Source organism: Choloepus didactylus, chromosome 9 (assembly GCF_015220235.1).
Source record: "Choloepus didactylus isolate mChoDid1 chromosome 9, mChoDid1.pri, whole genome shotgun sequence".
Lineage (NCBI taxonomy): Eukaryota > Metazoa > Chordata > Mammalia > Pilosa > Megalonychidae > Choloepus > Choloepus didactylus.
This window is the reverse complement of record NC_051315.1, coordinates 18,195,464-18,211,180: the sequence shown is the minus strand read 5'-3', so window position 1 is coordinate 18,211,180 and position 15,717 is coordinate 18,195,464. Positions and strand designations below refer to the sequence as shown.

General features: G+C 36.3%; 1 protein-coding gene across 2 annotated transcripts in view; it reads left to right on the top strand.

Moving 5' to 3' along the window:
* Positions 1–15,717, top strand: part of DPP10 (dipeptidyl peptidase like 10) — a 689,331-nt gene that overhangs the window by 288,955 nt on the left and 384,659 nt on the right. The window lies entirely within an intron of this gene.

Here is a 15,717-nt window from a genome sequence, read left to right as displayed (position 1 = left end):
TGTCCTGATGGTGCTAACTTATCTTTTTCCAGATATAAAAATTTTACTTGTTAATATATTCCAAGCATCCTTGGAGCAAATTTTGGGAAACATGTTATCTTCTCACTTTCCTGTTAACTGATTTTATTTACTTACAATTGGAAGAGATGCCTTGCCTTGAGGGAATGATAATTCTAATGGGTTTCTGGAAGATAAGTAATTGTAGTTCTTGGGAAATTCTGGGAGAGACTGTCTAACCTGAGGGTCTCTGGTGGTTTTCTCAACCAGTGAGGAGGGTTCTCTAAGGAATTTTGTGACCATTATCCATAATGTAAAATAATATTTAATAAGCTGGAAAGATCTTTATCATTTGAGTTAAAAATTGGCATATATAAGTCCATAGAGTACAACTTGAAGTGTTTAGTATAAAAAGAAAAAGAGACCTAATGACATTATCATTGGGTATAGGTCTAAGACTATTCTTTTAGTTTTCTTTAGAAAGAAATTCTATAATTTCCAAAACGAGTTATGTTATTTAAGTCATGAAAACACATAATTCTTTTTTCAAGCCAAAACTCATATTTATAAATCTTTGATACCTTGGCATGAGGAAAAGTTCAAGCTTGCTCAAACCTCATGCTCTCCCTTAGGCCCTTCAGCTGTTGTCACACACACACACCCCTCACCCCCCACCCCATCCTGGCTGTGCTTCAGAGGTGGGTCTACACAAGTCAAGCCAGAAATCGCTCTGCTTTTAGCCAGGTGCCTTTGTGTTGCTACCTTTGTGACAGAATTCTGGTGCCAGACACTGACAAGGCTGGAAGAAGCATTAGCCTGCACCCTGCAGAATAGACACTGAGGCACATGCTCCTGAATTTGCAACATCCCAACCACAGTCATTTCTCACAGTGGCAACAAATGTTGGTACTGAAAGAATTGCCAGGAGCTGCCCCTTCAGGTACCGCCCGTGTATACTGCAGCATGGGACACTAGCCAGTGCGGATGTGTGCTGGAAGAGGGTAGAGCCCAGGCAGTAACCTCGTCTGGAGCAGACACTTCAATTCATCCCGCCAAATAGTATTTAAAATCGATCTCCCATCAGAATTCTGGCTCCACTACTCTCTTACTTCTATCAGGTTGGTCCAGTTAATTACAATTCCTGGGGCTCCATTATCTCTTACATAAAAAGGAGTGAAGTCACCAATAAGGTGAGAATTAAATGATATAAGTATAAATGCCCAACAAAATACCTCTTGCTTTGCAGATTTTAATAAATGATTGTTGTTGTTGTTTTCTTGTACTGTATTATTTTATCTTACTCACTAGATTTTAAATCCCTTCTTTTATCCTCTTCATTTTTTCTCAGAACATTGTCCACACTTAACAAATAGAAGATTGATTATTCTAACCATATGTTGAATAATTATGTGTATCATTTTGTTATGTAAGAATGCTTTGATAAGGACAAAACATACTGCTTGTTTTCTATCTCATATATGTAACTATGAACACAGTTACCTACTATTGCATCGTGTTTGTGCTCCCAGTTGTGCCCCAAAGCAGGTGAAGTGTGGCAACAGCTGCAGATTGTGACTCTTACCTGCTTTATGATGTGTACAGTAAGTGTCATCGTAGCAAGAGGAACAGGAAGGTTCATCTTTTTGAAGCAGAAAAATATGTTCAAAATAAAGAATCTCATATTTTCTAAAAGGTCATGGGAGAAGAAAGGTGAAATAAAATGCTTAAGGAGAGACATCTATTCTCTCTGATTCCTTAATTCACTTTAACACGGACAAGTGAAGTTAAGTGACAGTTTAACTCATGTGTTTTGTCAGGCCCAGATCTTTAGCTCTTGTCTGAAAGTTAACAACCTGTCATTTGTGCACATAGGTGGCTTGAATTAAACGTGATGCTCAGTATTTGAAAAATCATATTTAGTGTGATGGCAAGGAATGGAGATTTAAAATAATACTAATGATAATGATAATAGTAGTAGTAGTAGTAATAATAAGATAATAAGCAGCCCAGGGTACTTTTAGTAAGAGGAGAAATGGACTGGGTCTAAGCTAGAACATGAAGTGTGGAACTGTTTGTCCACAAAGGCTCTAAGCCCCTTCATGCTTCATATTTGCCCCTGGTAACTCTGTCTTCAGTGTGCCCACCCAAGGAGCAGATGCAGCACCTCTCTGCCCCCACAACATACTGTGGGTCAGCGGAGACCACCTTGGAATCAGCAGTGGGGCAGATGCCTTACAGCACAGCCTAACTAATGCGAAGCTCACTCGGACCTTAGATGTGACTTCGTAGTGAGACTCTTGGCTTGAAAATGTTTTTTGTATTTATAGATTACTTAAATTTATGTACTTAATATACATTAACTACTTATGTATTTCTTGAAAGCTTGAAGCTAAGTGGACAGGGGAAAGAAAGCAGAGCTTGGAGGGCTTAAAGAAGCAATATAAGCATTAGTCGTTAATTAAGAGGAAACTTGTGTGACAGAAACTGGACTGGATTTAGAATCCAGATACAGGATTCTTAATTACAGATTCTTCTCTGAGTTCACCTAGGTTTTCTGTGGCTTCATTTTCTCATTGTTAACTGGAGACATTGGTCAAGATGACTTCCTTGGTTCTTCCTAGGTCTGCAAAATATTTTGGAGCCCAATGTTCCAACTTTATTCTCCAGACTCCTTTATAGAAACAATATAAAGCAGTTACTCATATAGCAATGAGATAATCTAGTATATATGTATGAGTATTGTATGAAATATGTGAAATGTAGTGATGGTTTATTTGGGATCTATTATGTTTAGAACCTGTACTGAAGAAAGTCAGGATGAGAAGGTTCAAAATATAGGAGAACATAAATTACAGACAGCAGCCATAATATAAGAATAAATACCTTTTCTTTCAAAGCTGGTGAAGAGTTTAGCTTTGTTTAATACATTGGAACAAAGACCGCAAAAATAGCACACATCTTGCATTTTCTATTACACCATAAGTTTTATATTTTAAATTTTTGGCATCTCAATCCTTTTCTCCTCTTTGTTTTTCTGATTAACTTTTTTTTCTTTTAATAGTCTTATTGAGATAAAATTTGCATACTATAAAATTCACTAAGTTAAAGTTATACAATTCACTGATTTTTAGTATATTTATAGAGTTCTGTAACCATTATCACTAATTTCATAACATTTTCATCCTGCCCCCCCCCCAAAAAAAAAACCTGGACTCATTGGCAAGTACTTCCCATTCCCCTCTTCCACCAGCTCATGACAAGGCAACCACTAATCTTTCTATTTCTATAGATTTTCCTATTCTGGATATTTCTCATGCATTGAAACCCTTTGTGACTGGCTTTTTCCACTTAATACAGTGTTTTTAAGGAGCAACTATGTTGTAGCATGTATCATTACTTCATTCTTTTTTTGTTGACAAATAATCTTTCATTGTGTGGATATAACACATTTCTTTATCCATTTATCAGTTCATGGACATTTGGGGTGCTTCCATCCATCACTGAGTTTTTACTTTAATCTTACCCTTTTTTCCCCTTCATTAATATCGGGCAAGTGATTATCACTTAGGACTTCACTCTACCTTTTGCCTGGTTATCACACAATGCTCAAAATGGGAATATTTGGAGATAAACTCAATGATCCACATGATTGGCACCTATGTACTCAATTCTATTCTAAGTAACATGTTAAATAATAAAATTTGGATTTTGTTTCTCTCCTAAAAGAGTACATAGACTTCTTGATGGCTAATGATAAATTCTGATAGCCTAAGTATGAAATATAGGTGAAGTAGAGAATGAAAGAAAGACAGCTAAGTAGTCATAGTCAGCAAAGCTGCCTCCATCATCATACCCAGGATCACATATTGGGCACACCCTCTAGAAACTGCATTTTTTACATGCATTAGAACTTATTTGGGGCATGTGTTAGTCATTTTACAGGTGGCCAAAGCAAATCACAGATAGCTAAGGTGACAAGCCCCAAAATTAAATACTTAGAAAGTGAAAGTGTCAGATTTCACCTCAAACCTCTAAAACATATTCTTTCTGTAAGTGTTAGGCTAAACATAGGATAGATAGACAGATACATAATTAAAATTGTTTCAGGCGAGTTCACAGAGGGGGTTAGAGCATGAACTTGCCTTAGATGTTTAGTAAGGAAGATTCGTTAAACCATGATCAGAAGTGGGGTAGGGTCAGTAGTTCAGACAAAAACAGATTCTACAATAAAATGCATACTTACTGCATTGGTGTGGTAACACTAAGACACCAATTTTAAATAGTATGTTCAGAGTTTATCTTTATTGGCAGAACTCACTTGTGAATGCAATCTGTTCCTTGGCAAAGCTGATAACTACTAACAACTCATCAGGAAACTCGCAATTTGATAGAGATTTGTGATTCTTCCAGGGTGTACAGCTATAGCTCCTCAGCAGTCTCAGACTGATCTGCTGCCAGCATGCTTTTTCTGCCACTCAGTAGATTAAATATCTGACTATTCATCCTGGCAAAAGCACATATATCCCTGGCAAGCTTCCCATGTGGTTAGGAAAAGTCTGGAGATTTCAGGCAAAATCATTTTTCTCCAGGGAAGGCATGGCCTGGGTAGATAGCAGGACACCATTCAAACTGCAAAATCTGCTCAGAATTTTAGCAATTACTAGAAAATGTTTCCTATTATGGATCCATTCTTCTACCATGAATTACCCACTACACACACAAGCACACACATTTACTATGAATTGTACTGCACTTTTCTGCATGATGAGATTGCTATGTAGAGTAGGGTTGAAGAGACATTATTTCATAAATAAAAAGAATCACTATCAGTTGCACTGTGTAATAGACACCTGTCTTTGCATCACTTATCCAATCTTGATCTTTCTTATGGCATCTGAGAAACAGTTCTTCTCTTAAAAACCAATATTCACACCCTTTGCATAATGTTTTGGTCGGTATTGACTCTACTCTTAACTGCAGAAGTAGATGGGAAACTTAGGGCTATGCCTGTCAGAAGATTGCATACATACTCTGGGTACAAAAATGGGTACCTGACCTAACCAGGACTCATGAGAACAACAAGCCTGACGAAGAATCCTGGAAAAGGGAATCTTGATTTTTGGGTTTGGAAGTGAGAGTCTGTAGGAGTCTGAAGTTCCTAGAGCCATCTTTTCATCATGAAGGAAAGCCTGTCTGAATGGAGCTATCTCAAAGAAAACTACAACAAAATGTCAGGAACCAGAACCCATGCCCTTGATGACATCATTTGAGTCCCTGCATTAAGTTGTACCTGAAGTAAGACGTGCAATACAGTCTTTTTGGGGGATGCGGGGCAGTTAGCCCATTTGGTTGGAGCTTCTGATGCTTGAAACAGAAGTAACCATTTTCTTTTTTCCCAGCTTCTACCCTGAGTAGAAAATGGCATCATTGACTTATTCATACACTCTTATCTGATCTATCTTCTAACTACATTAATTTGTATGATTTCTGGTTACAGTTATGGTTTCAATATAGAGGTATATGACAGAACATGATTAAACCCATTATACAACCTTGAGCTCATTTGCATTTGTCTTCAATTGACTGTTTTTCTCACAAACTTTAACACTGAGCAATAGAAACTTGAATAGCTTGAGAAGTGATTTCATCTAACCTCAAAAACAAAAAACCTATTTACTGTAGTTATGCTTTCTTTTCAGTAAGCTTAGCCTTATAACTAACTACACTTTTTCTGATATTGGTAATTTTCCCATAACAATTTCTTTATAATAATTTTAATATCTTTTACATTTTCAGTTATTTATCCCAGTGTCTCGTTGTCTTTAAATATGTGAGTTTTTAATCATTCCTATTGTTACTTCTTTCAAGCATTTTCCTTTTAAATCTATGCAATATTTCTAATTTATTCATTAAGTAAATTTTTCCATTCAATTAAGTCCTACCTTATGGTTCAATCATATACTTATTGGAGTGTAGCAATCAATTTTAGTCGCTAGAGATTTAATTGAAATATGCAGAACTTGATGAAGGTATGCCATTATGCATTTGAAAAATCATAGCATCTGCTGTTTAGATATATGAATTAGTTTGAAAGACAACAAAATTCCTCAGTGCTAATTTACAACACTATGCTCAGAGTTAAACCATCTACATTTCCTGTTTTCTATAATCTATTTCAAATATTGCCCTTTTTTTCCTCTCTCTCTTCTGTATTTCTAGTTTCCCTGTTCCAATTTATTTTCCTTTCTGTTATGACTTTTTGGGGTAAAAATTTCAGGCATTTGAAATCCCATTTCACATCCATACTCTGGAATAAGAAGAGCGTGCGTGTGTGCACGCACGCACACACACACACACACACACACACACAAGGAGTGTATAGGAAATCATTAATGATGGGGTATAATGCCTCTCCTATAATTTTAAGAAAATAAATGTACAAACCTTGATATACATTGTGATCTCAACTGTGAATTTATAAAGGAACACATTGAATTTTTCAGTGATTTTTACTTAATATGATTGCTGTCCTAGTTTGCTAATGCTGCAGAATGCAAAACACCAGAGATGGACAGGCTTTTATAAAACGGGGGTTTATTTCACTACACAGTTACAGTCTTAAGGCCACAAAGCATCCAAGGTAACACCTCAGCAATCAGGTACCTTCACCTGAGGATGGCCAATGGCGTCCGGAAAACCTCTGTTAGCTAGGAAGGCAGCTGGCGTCTGCTCCAAAGCTCCGGCCTCAAAACGGCTTTCTCCCAGGACGTTCCTTTCTAGCAAGCTTGCTTCTCTTCAAAACATCACTCCCAGCTGCACTCTCTTTCCTCTCTTTGAGTCAGCTGATTTATATAGCTCCACCGATCAAGGCCCACCCTGAATGGGTGGGGCCATGCCTCCATGGGAACATCTCATCAAAATTATCTCCCACAGCTGGGTGGGGCACACTCCAAGCAAATCTAACCAGCACCAAAACTTCTGCCCCACACAAGACTACAAAGATAATGGCATTTGGGGGACACAATACACTCAAACCGGCACAATTGCATTATTCAAATTTTCTACAAACAATATACATATTATTTTAAAATCAGAAAAGAAATAAAAAGTTACTCTCTCTAATCCATCTGTCCTTTTCTTTTGTCATCTTGTGTGTGCTGATATTAACCATGGCTTGAAAACCATTTCTTTAGAGTAAGAAAACTTGCCTAAGAGGAATATCTGGCACTGGGTAGCCAAAGATAATGGGCTCATTTGCCCATTAAACTGAACAGACAATGAGAAGACATATATTGATAAAAAAGAAATAGCCTCTTTAAAGAGATTAGAGAGTAAACCTGTGTCTTACAGTTTGCAGGTCTGCTGTGATAAATACCACATAGTGGGTTGGTTTAAACAAGCATTTATTGGCTCAGTTTCAGAGTCCAAATTAAGGCACTGACAAGATAATGCATTCACATGAGTTCAATAGTGTTCTGGAGTTGGCTGCTTACATTCCTTGGAGTTCAGGTCACATGGTGATATCCTCTCCTTTTTTCCTGCTCTTCCCATTTCTGCTGACTTCCAGCTCTAGCTGCTCCTTGTGGCTTTCTCTTAATAAAGCCTCCAGTAATTTGGACCAAGGCCCACCCTCGTTCAATTTGCCACCCCTGAACTAAAATAACGCCTTCCAAAAGTCACATTTAAAATGGGTTCACACCGGCAGGGAATCAAATTAAGATTCAGAAAACATCTTCTTTGGATTTCATAATTCAGTCGACCACAGCAAGTTTGTCAGTGGGATTAGAAATTGACTATAGTGCATCAAATGGCCACAAAGAATCCAGGGAGGGAATCAAAATAGCTAAGTTATGGATAGATAACACTGCACAGTTATTCAAATTGCTCATTTTGACTTTCTAATTTACAGGTTTAATACTGGATTGTTTGAGTAAGTTAATGAAATATCACTATGCAATTTCAGGCTGTTTTATTAGTGGTTCAGAAATTAAAATTAAAACCTTAGTGGAAAAAAAGGGGGCAGATATGTTTTAGGTGAATGATTGTGGCGGGTCTGAGATTTCACCCTACTTGCAAGCTAACAATGTGTATGTGTTTATGTGTATTATATGATCTTGGATAGATAGATAGATGGATAAATAGATAGATGGATGCATACCTACATACATAAGTTAGAGAAAGACATAGACAACACTTGTGGCCTCTGGGTCAAAGACAAAGATAGGTTATTACTCACAGTAACAGATAAATCCCCACAGCTGATGCGGTGAGGGCCAGATAGTATTTATACCTGCAGTGGGATTCATTACACGATAAAACTCCAAAATTAGGAAAGTTTTGTTTTGTATAGGACTGCTGGTGATTACCCATCCTCCAACAAGACATTTGGAGACGAGGATTAGCCCACTTTAATCTTAGCAGAATGAAAAAAAAAAAAAAAAAAGGTGAAAATTCATGACTGAACAGTAGACAAAAACAAAATTGGAAGGGAGAAGACTGATTTAGGTATTTGTCTAGCCTCTTATTTTTCTCTTTATGTTGGAGTTCACATGGTACTTCAAAATTAGCATGTGTCCCTGCAGTGCAGACTTCCAGAACTTTGGGATAATGAAAACACAACCAACCTTTATGTTCACTTGATATAAGATGCTCAGTGAAGAGAATGTTTATCTGCTAACATCTTCCCTTTCCCTGTTGACTTCAATAGACTGAACCACTCCAGCAGTGATAGCTGAGTGTATGAGTGAGGAACCTTTTGGTAAAGCCCTGCTGACATGAGTAGGTTTTAACTGGAGAAAGTTAGAACCAGTTAAAACTGGTACTTATGATACTGTTATGCAAATTAACCTCCCTGTGGGAAGAGATATCTGAAATTCTAGAAAGTGTTTTATTTTCCTCTTATGTGACCTTTTTTGGAAATAATCTAAAGAATGAAATGATCATGTGGAAATTGCTGCTATTCACATTTTAGCGACAAATCAAAAAAACATCATTTAGTTGAGTGGCAATCAACTGTTCCATTATCTAGCCTGGAAAGGGCTCTTTATCACACAAAGTGCCATTCATAGCCTTGACACTTCCATATGAATTAATGATGACTACTTGCAATTATGAACCTTTTTTTTTTTTTTGGCTACTTTTTAGGAAAATGCATTTATTTTGTATACCTAACTTCATCTTATTTACCAGGAATTCAAATCATTTTGAGGCATATGATTTTGATACCAGGTTGGAAAAACCAAAACAAAACTATTTAGAGTGTATAGATACTTTGGAAATCAAAACAACCACCACCAGGGCAAGCAGTTTCCTAGTGGCGCTGCAGTGATTAGTGATTATTTTAACGCTTATAAATATAGTAAGCAAAAATATGTTCTTTGAAAAAGACAGTTAGTAAATAGTTTAACACAAGAGCTGGCAGACTTTTTCTAAAAAGGACCCGGCAGGAAATATTTTAGGCTTTGCAGACCATACGGTCTCTATCTCATTACTCGACTCCTTCTTTGTAGTGTGAAAGCCACAGACAAGAGGATAATGAATAAGCATGGCTGTGTTGTGTTTTAATAAAACAGGTGTTGGTGGGTCAGATTTGGCATGTGTCCCACAGTTTATGGACCCCCTGTCTAGCACACAAAATTACACATATAATTTTAAATTATTATGAAAGTCCAAATTTAGATTTGCAAATGTAGTGATAATTGTGTTTCTAAATAAAATGCTGAAATGATAAATGTAGTCAAAAGATTTGACTTATGGCAAACAAAAATATTTATTGAGATCCTTCCATGAGATAGGTGCCATTTTGTAATATAAAAGTTACAAGTATTGAATGCTGAATCCCCCAAAATACCACCAATATAACTTGTTGAATGTGGGTAAGGCGCAGTTGAGTTTATTGGACTTTGGTAAAGGAGATCCCTGTCTTGATATCTCACTGTATACAGAAGGCGAAGGGCAAAGGAGGGAGGTTTATGAGCCTTTTTGTGATATGGTTTAAGCCAGTTTCAATTAGAATTGGGTGAAATTTGTGATATAAGAATGTAGGAAAGGTGGATTCAGGGAGATGAGGGTTTGGGGGAGATTTTGAACAATAAACAGTCATTTAGTTGAGCTAAGTATTGTTCTGAGAGATATTTACTGAGCATTAGTTGAATAGTCTATTTTTCAAATAAATGGATTTTCAGAAATTTCCCCCCTAAAATGATGAAGTTTTTTGCAATCCCATCTTACTGGCAAGAGTTTTCTGAAATATTAAGGTCATATTAATGCCAACAGTTGAGTGGTAAGCTCATGTTAATGTAGAAAGTAAGATGTGTGAGTGTAGATGGCTTTGCTTCTTAAAGGAATAAGAAATAAGACCCTTCTTGAGTTTATTAAGTAATTGAAAACTCAAACCAAATACTTCAAAACTGCATAAAAATAGACAGTAAAAAAAGTTGCTGAAAGAATTATATGATTAAAGATTAAATGACTGGCATAGCCAACCAGTGGTAGGAGTTCAGAAGAGGGCAATACTGAGTGAGAGCTTTAGATGGGTTGGGAAATTAACAATGCTTTGAAAAACATAAATATTCTAGGCAAGACCTGGGACATTTGTTAGTGGATGTCATAAGCAAATCCAAATAGTAGTGACAAATAAGATGCTTGGACAATTGTATAAAACAAATTATCTAGGCTATTCCATGGGGTATCAGTAAATGGTAAATATGGGGCTATATGTTGGAGCCACGTAGTGAAGAATTTGATTGCCAGTCTTTGAATTTTTTTATTGTGGAGTTATTGGTGTTTTGGGAGCATATGGGATCATATGAAGTGGTGTGTAAAATAGGTTGGGATGTTTGATGCGAATGAACTACAAGCGTAGAGAACATTTGCAAAACTAAAACAGTTGTCCAGGTGAGAGGATATGAAGAACAAGAGTAATATAGAAGGTAAAGAGAAAGAAAACAGGTAATGAACATGAGAGTGTGTTTGTATATGGAACTGGGAGGAAGAGTATAGCCAAAAGTTAGAGTTTAATTTTATTATTCTGAATTGTATGTATCTGCAAGTTGTTTATATGGTCTAGCACAGAATTGGAAATATGAAACTGGCATATGGGAGAGATCAAGACTTGAGCTGAAAGTTTAAGAATCAATATAGAAAGGTCTGAGTAGAAAGACTTGCTCAAAGAGAGGCTGTTAAGTTAAAAAAATAACAAAAATAAAACACAGAGCTGAGCTTTGAAGGATGCCTTTGTTTAGATAGCAATTGGGAAGACAGCAAACAGACAATTTTGAAGAAAGAGAACTAGGGCAATGCAGTAGTTCAAAATAAGAGAAGAGGATTTCAAAATCCTTCTGTTCATCATCTTTGTCACATACTGCAAAGTCGAGTGAGGTAGAGATTAAATGTGGGGGGAGAGACCGGGAAATTGGTTATTGCAGGCCAGTAGTGATATAGGAAGGTTGAGATTTCAGGAGAATAGGACTGCAGGTGCACTGCAGGGAGCTATGGAAAATAGCCTGTGTGGCCAACACACAGAATAAGGTAGAAACCTCTTTCTGAAAGGTTTATTGAGGCTTATTGTGAAAGGGAAAGATCCAGAGACAGCAGGATTGACAGAAGAGCTGAATGAAGGTGCTATTATATTTTTTATTATTTAATATAGAGAAGAACTGTATACACCGTGAAAAGTACAAGTGGCTGTCATAGAGGAAGCAGAAATCCCAGATATGTAAGAGCTCAGAGGATATTGAGTTAGTTACAAAACAGAGCCTTGCTTTGTAAAGGGGGAAGGTCATCTCTTCTCAGAAGTCTGGGGAAAAAGAAGAGTGTGTATGGAAAAAGATTTTGAGGTAGAGAAAAGGGACAATGAAGCTGTTTCTGTTCTAAAATTTCTGAGGTAAATATATGGTACTAAGACTTTAAAAAGTAACGAAAATTCTGCTTATTTGATGTAAACTCTGTTTAAAGGAAGATGAATGAGAGACCTGCAGCTTTTCAAATCTAATTACCTCAATATTATAGATTGACCATGGGTTAACTTAGTGGGTAAAACCTGAACTCTATTATTTTCCAAATCCTTCCTAGATGTATTTGAGCATTTTCTGTGCTAATCATTTAATTCTTTTATTTTTGACTTTCTCAGTTTATTCTTTGAATATTTACTAAAAATGAGATGATACAGAACCTTTTATTTTAGATATATCTAAAGTAGATTTTTAAAATGAAGATCAGGTTTGGAATTGAAATGTCTCAAAGGGCTAATTTGCCTGTATTTTTTTTCCATTTTTTTTGCAAACTCTAAAATATCATTTTAGAGTTATTTGTAAAGCCATTCCGGGTGAACACACACACATACACACACATTTAATTTTGAACAATTACAACAAATTATGTCAAAAGTAAATCACACTTATATTGTCAAGAATACCAATAAAATCCAATAGGGTGATTTTATATTGATGTACTTTGAAGTTGAATTTTGTCAACTGTCAACTTCCTAGAAGAACCCCAGAAGAACCTGTTAAGCAAAGCTGAGTTTATTACCTACTGCAGCCAGGGAGGACAAAACTTTGACTGAATCTTAACATATCTAGATACAGTGGGAGGGATGTCAGTGGTGAATGTGTATTACTTTTATGTTCCTGGGGATCTGAGCTTGAGTAGTTAAAACAGGTATTTCAATGTGAGGATAGGATTGGGGTTGGGAGAATTTTATGATATAATTGTTGAGGATTGGTGGACACAGAAAAGCAAGCATCTTGAAGTGATTCTTGTTAAACAGTTGTTTGAAGATTGAGCAATTTGCCTAATTCAGATAAATTAATTTTCTGCAACTTCCTGTGGGGTTAAAAGAAAAGCAGTGACAATTTTATACTAATTTAGCCTTATCTTCATTGGCAAGAACTTCCTAGAATGAAAAGTAAAATCATTTGATGTAAACCACTTCAATTCTTGGTCCTGATAGTTACAGTGAACCTAGAGATGGTCTCAGCCAAGAACTCCTTGAAAACCAAACTGTAAGGTGAAAGACTTTACGGTCTGCTTTGTGTGGAAGAGGTATAACATATAAAGTTGAATTTGCTCAAAAGATATATACTAGGATATGCTACCATATTTTTCCTTTTGTTAGCCAAATTATGGGGGAGAAATATTCAGTAGAAATGAGAGCAGTAATCATTTAGGGGTACTGAAGGCAGAAGATACATGCTTGGATCTCAGAACAGGTTGGTGAGCAAGTGGTTCTCTCCTGTCACACCTTTTCATTTAAAAACTGATTGAACTGAATATGTGTTCAGGATAATTGACTCTTAACTTTTAATGAGCTGAAAAGGAGGAAAGATTACTTAATGTGCTGTATAGACATGCATAATGCTGTGTTTTAAGAATGTTTCAAGTATACCTACTTTCATCTTCCTGTGTTAATGCACTTAACTCATTAATCTGATTCACTCATATTTCATTAACTAACATTAAACAAAATACAAGGTAGACAGGTATGACATGTATTTCCAGAGAGTAATTTATTATTCTAGTAGCAGGAGTTTGAAAACTGAGAGATTCCACTAGTGATTATAAATCAAACAGTACCATAGGCAAAATATGAGAACCAGGAGACCAGATTTTAAAGAACAACAACAACAAAATAATAAAGAGAATTGATAAAGTTGTAAAAGTAACACAGCTATTAGATGCTTTTAAAATAATTTGTTTTATTAAATATTAGGCTAGAATATTATATTTACATTAAAAAATGTTTCTCCTGCTAATGCAATGTTGAGAATCTAACAGTGAAATTTGTAGAAGTGTAGATCTAAAAGTATTTATAAATCTCAAATCTCTGTGGCTTTTTCTCAAGTTCAAATAGTTACCCACCAAAAGTATTTACAAATATTTTTCTCAAGTTCAAATAATTATCCACCAAAATTGTGTTTAAAAAAATTGATTTTACCTGTAGACTTTATCTTCCAAACCAGGCTTGACTTCCTTCTACTTTGTTTCTAAGGTAAATAAAGACTAGTTTTGCTTCCTCTGTCCTTTATCAAAACCTGTCACTCTCAGGGTTTTCTCTTACTTAAAGGAGAGATTATGGGGCCATGTGTTACTACTCTCTCTCTTCCACTGAAGAGTAATCACCATCCACAATAGAGCTGCTCTCTGAGATCTCGCTGCCTAAGTGCATGCACTCCATCCCTGTGTAGGGTTCTGCAATGTGCTTGTCCCCCGGGGGAAAAACCACTCATGGAGTGGCTTTTTGCTGTGTTTATCCTCAGAGTGTCCTGGAAGGAGAGTAATCTGTTCCTCTTACTTTATTGAGAAAATATTGTAAGGGTGATTTTTAAGGGCATGATATTTCACTCTTTCTGTATGATGGTAATGTTCATCAAAATCAAGGAGTAGTTCTTAGTTGAGAATATCAAGAAAAATAACAAGAGAGAGAATGGGGGTTAGTACCCCAGTTTGGGTTGGACTATTAGATACAACGAGCATGAATTGAGAGCAGGAAGGCAGGAGGCCAGAATCAACTAGTAAGACCAAATGAGCAGCAAAGGTGACTGGTGTTGCTGTAGAGCTGTGGTCCTAGACATGGCACAGAAAGGAAAGGGAAGAGAGGAAAGATATACAAATCAAAATAAACATTTATTACCTATGTAAACCTGTCATTTTTGCTGCATCAACAGGAAGCACTACACATAAAATTAATGACAAGAAGAACCTAATGTATTTAGAGCCAATGACAAGAGCTCGGAAGATGATATAAGGTCTTATTTTACTCATCAGATAGGCCTATCTTTCAGTCCATACAGTTAGCCTCAGATAGTAATTTGGAAATCCGTTCTTTGTCTCTTTCTATAATTTCTTAAAATGCCACTTGTTTTTTGCCATCCCCCTGGTCACAGTTCCGACATGTCACTGTTCCCATGTGAGTAAGATCAAGAAGAACTGTTGTCCCTCTGTGTTCCAGCCCAGTAGCCATCCTTGACTCAGATAGGAAAGTCTTATTGGACTCTCAGTCTTTTGAATGAATTGCCAAAGAACGACAAACTGCGTTTTCACTAGTATTGTTTGATTGCTTCCCTTCATATAACTCCTAGGTGACACTTTTTAATATTGATATAATTAGAAAAGGAGTCAGAAAATCCTCTCTGCTACATATGTTATTTGTAGAGATTTCCACATATATTATTGCAGTTAATCCCTCCACCATGCAGTACTTGTTTTTCCAGTATGCACGTGAGGACATTCAGGCTCTTAGAGATTATTACTTGTATAAATTCACTTCCCAAAAATAATGGAACCATTCCTTTCTTCTAAGCATGGGTAGAGGGTTAGAGAAGTGTAATATCATGCAAAAGATTAAGTTGGGTAAAACTGGAAAGGAAATCATCATAAAAAGTGGAAACCACTCAAGACCTCCAAGACTGGTTGTATATAGCGATCTTCCTCTGTACATATTCTGGCAATCTTTTAACTCCTGTGTATCCTCTCTGACAGTTTTCCCTCAAGTTGATATTTTCAGTCAGACATTTTTAAGTTGATTTAATTTCCTGACATATGTGACTAAATTTAACCCCCAAATAAGTAAAATCAACAGCTCTCCAGAAGCCTTGCAATTATTAACATTGAAGACATTATTTGCTTAAAGTTCACCAAGTATGTACAATGGTAGACTAACAATTTCAGTGATTTTGATCTGTGATCAAACAAGCCACATAAAATATCAAAGACAAAATT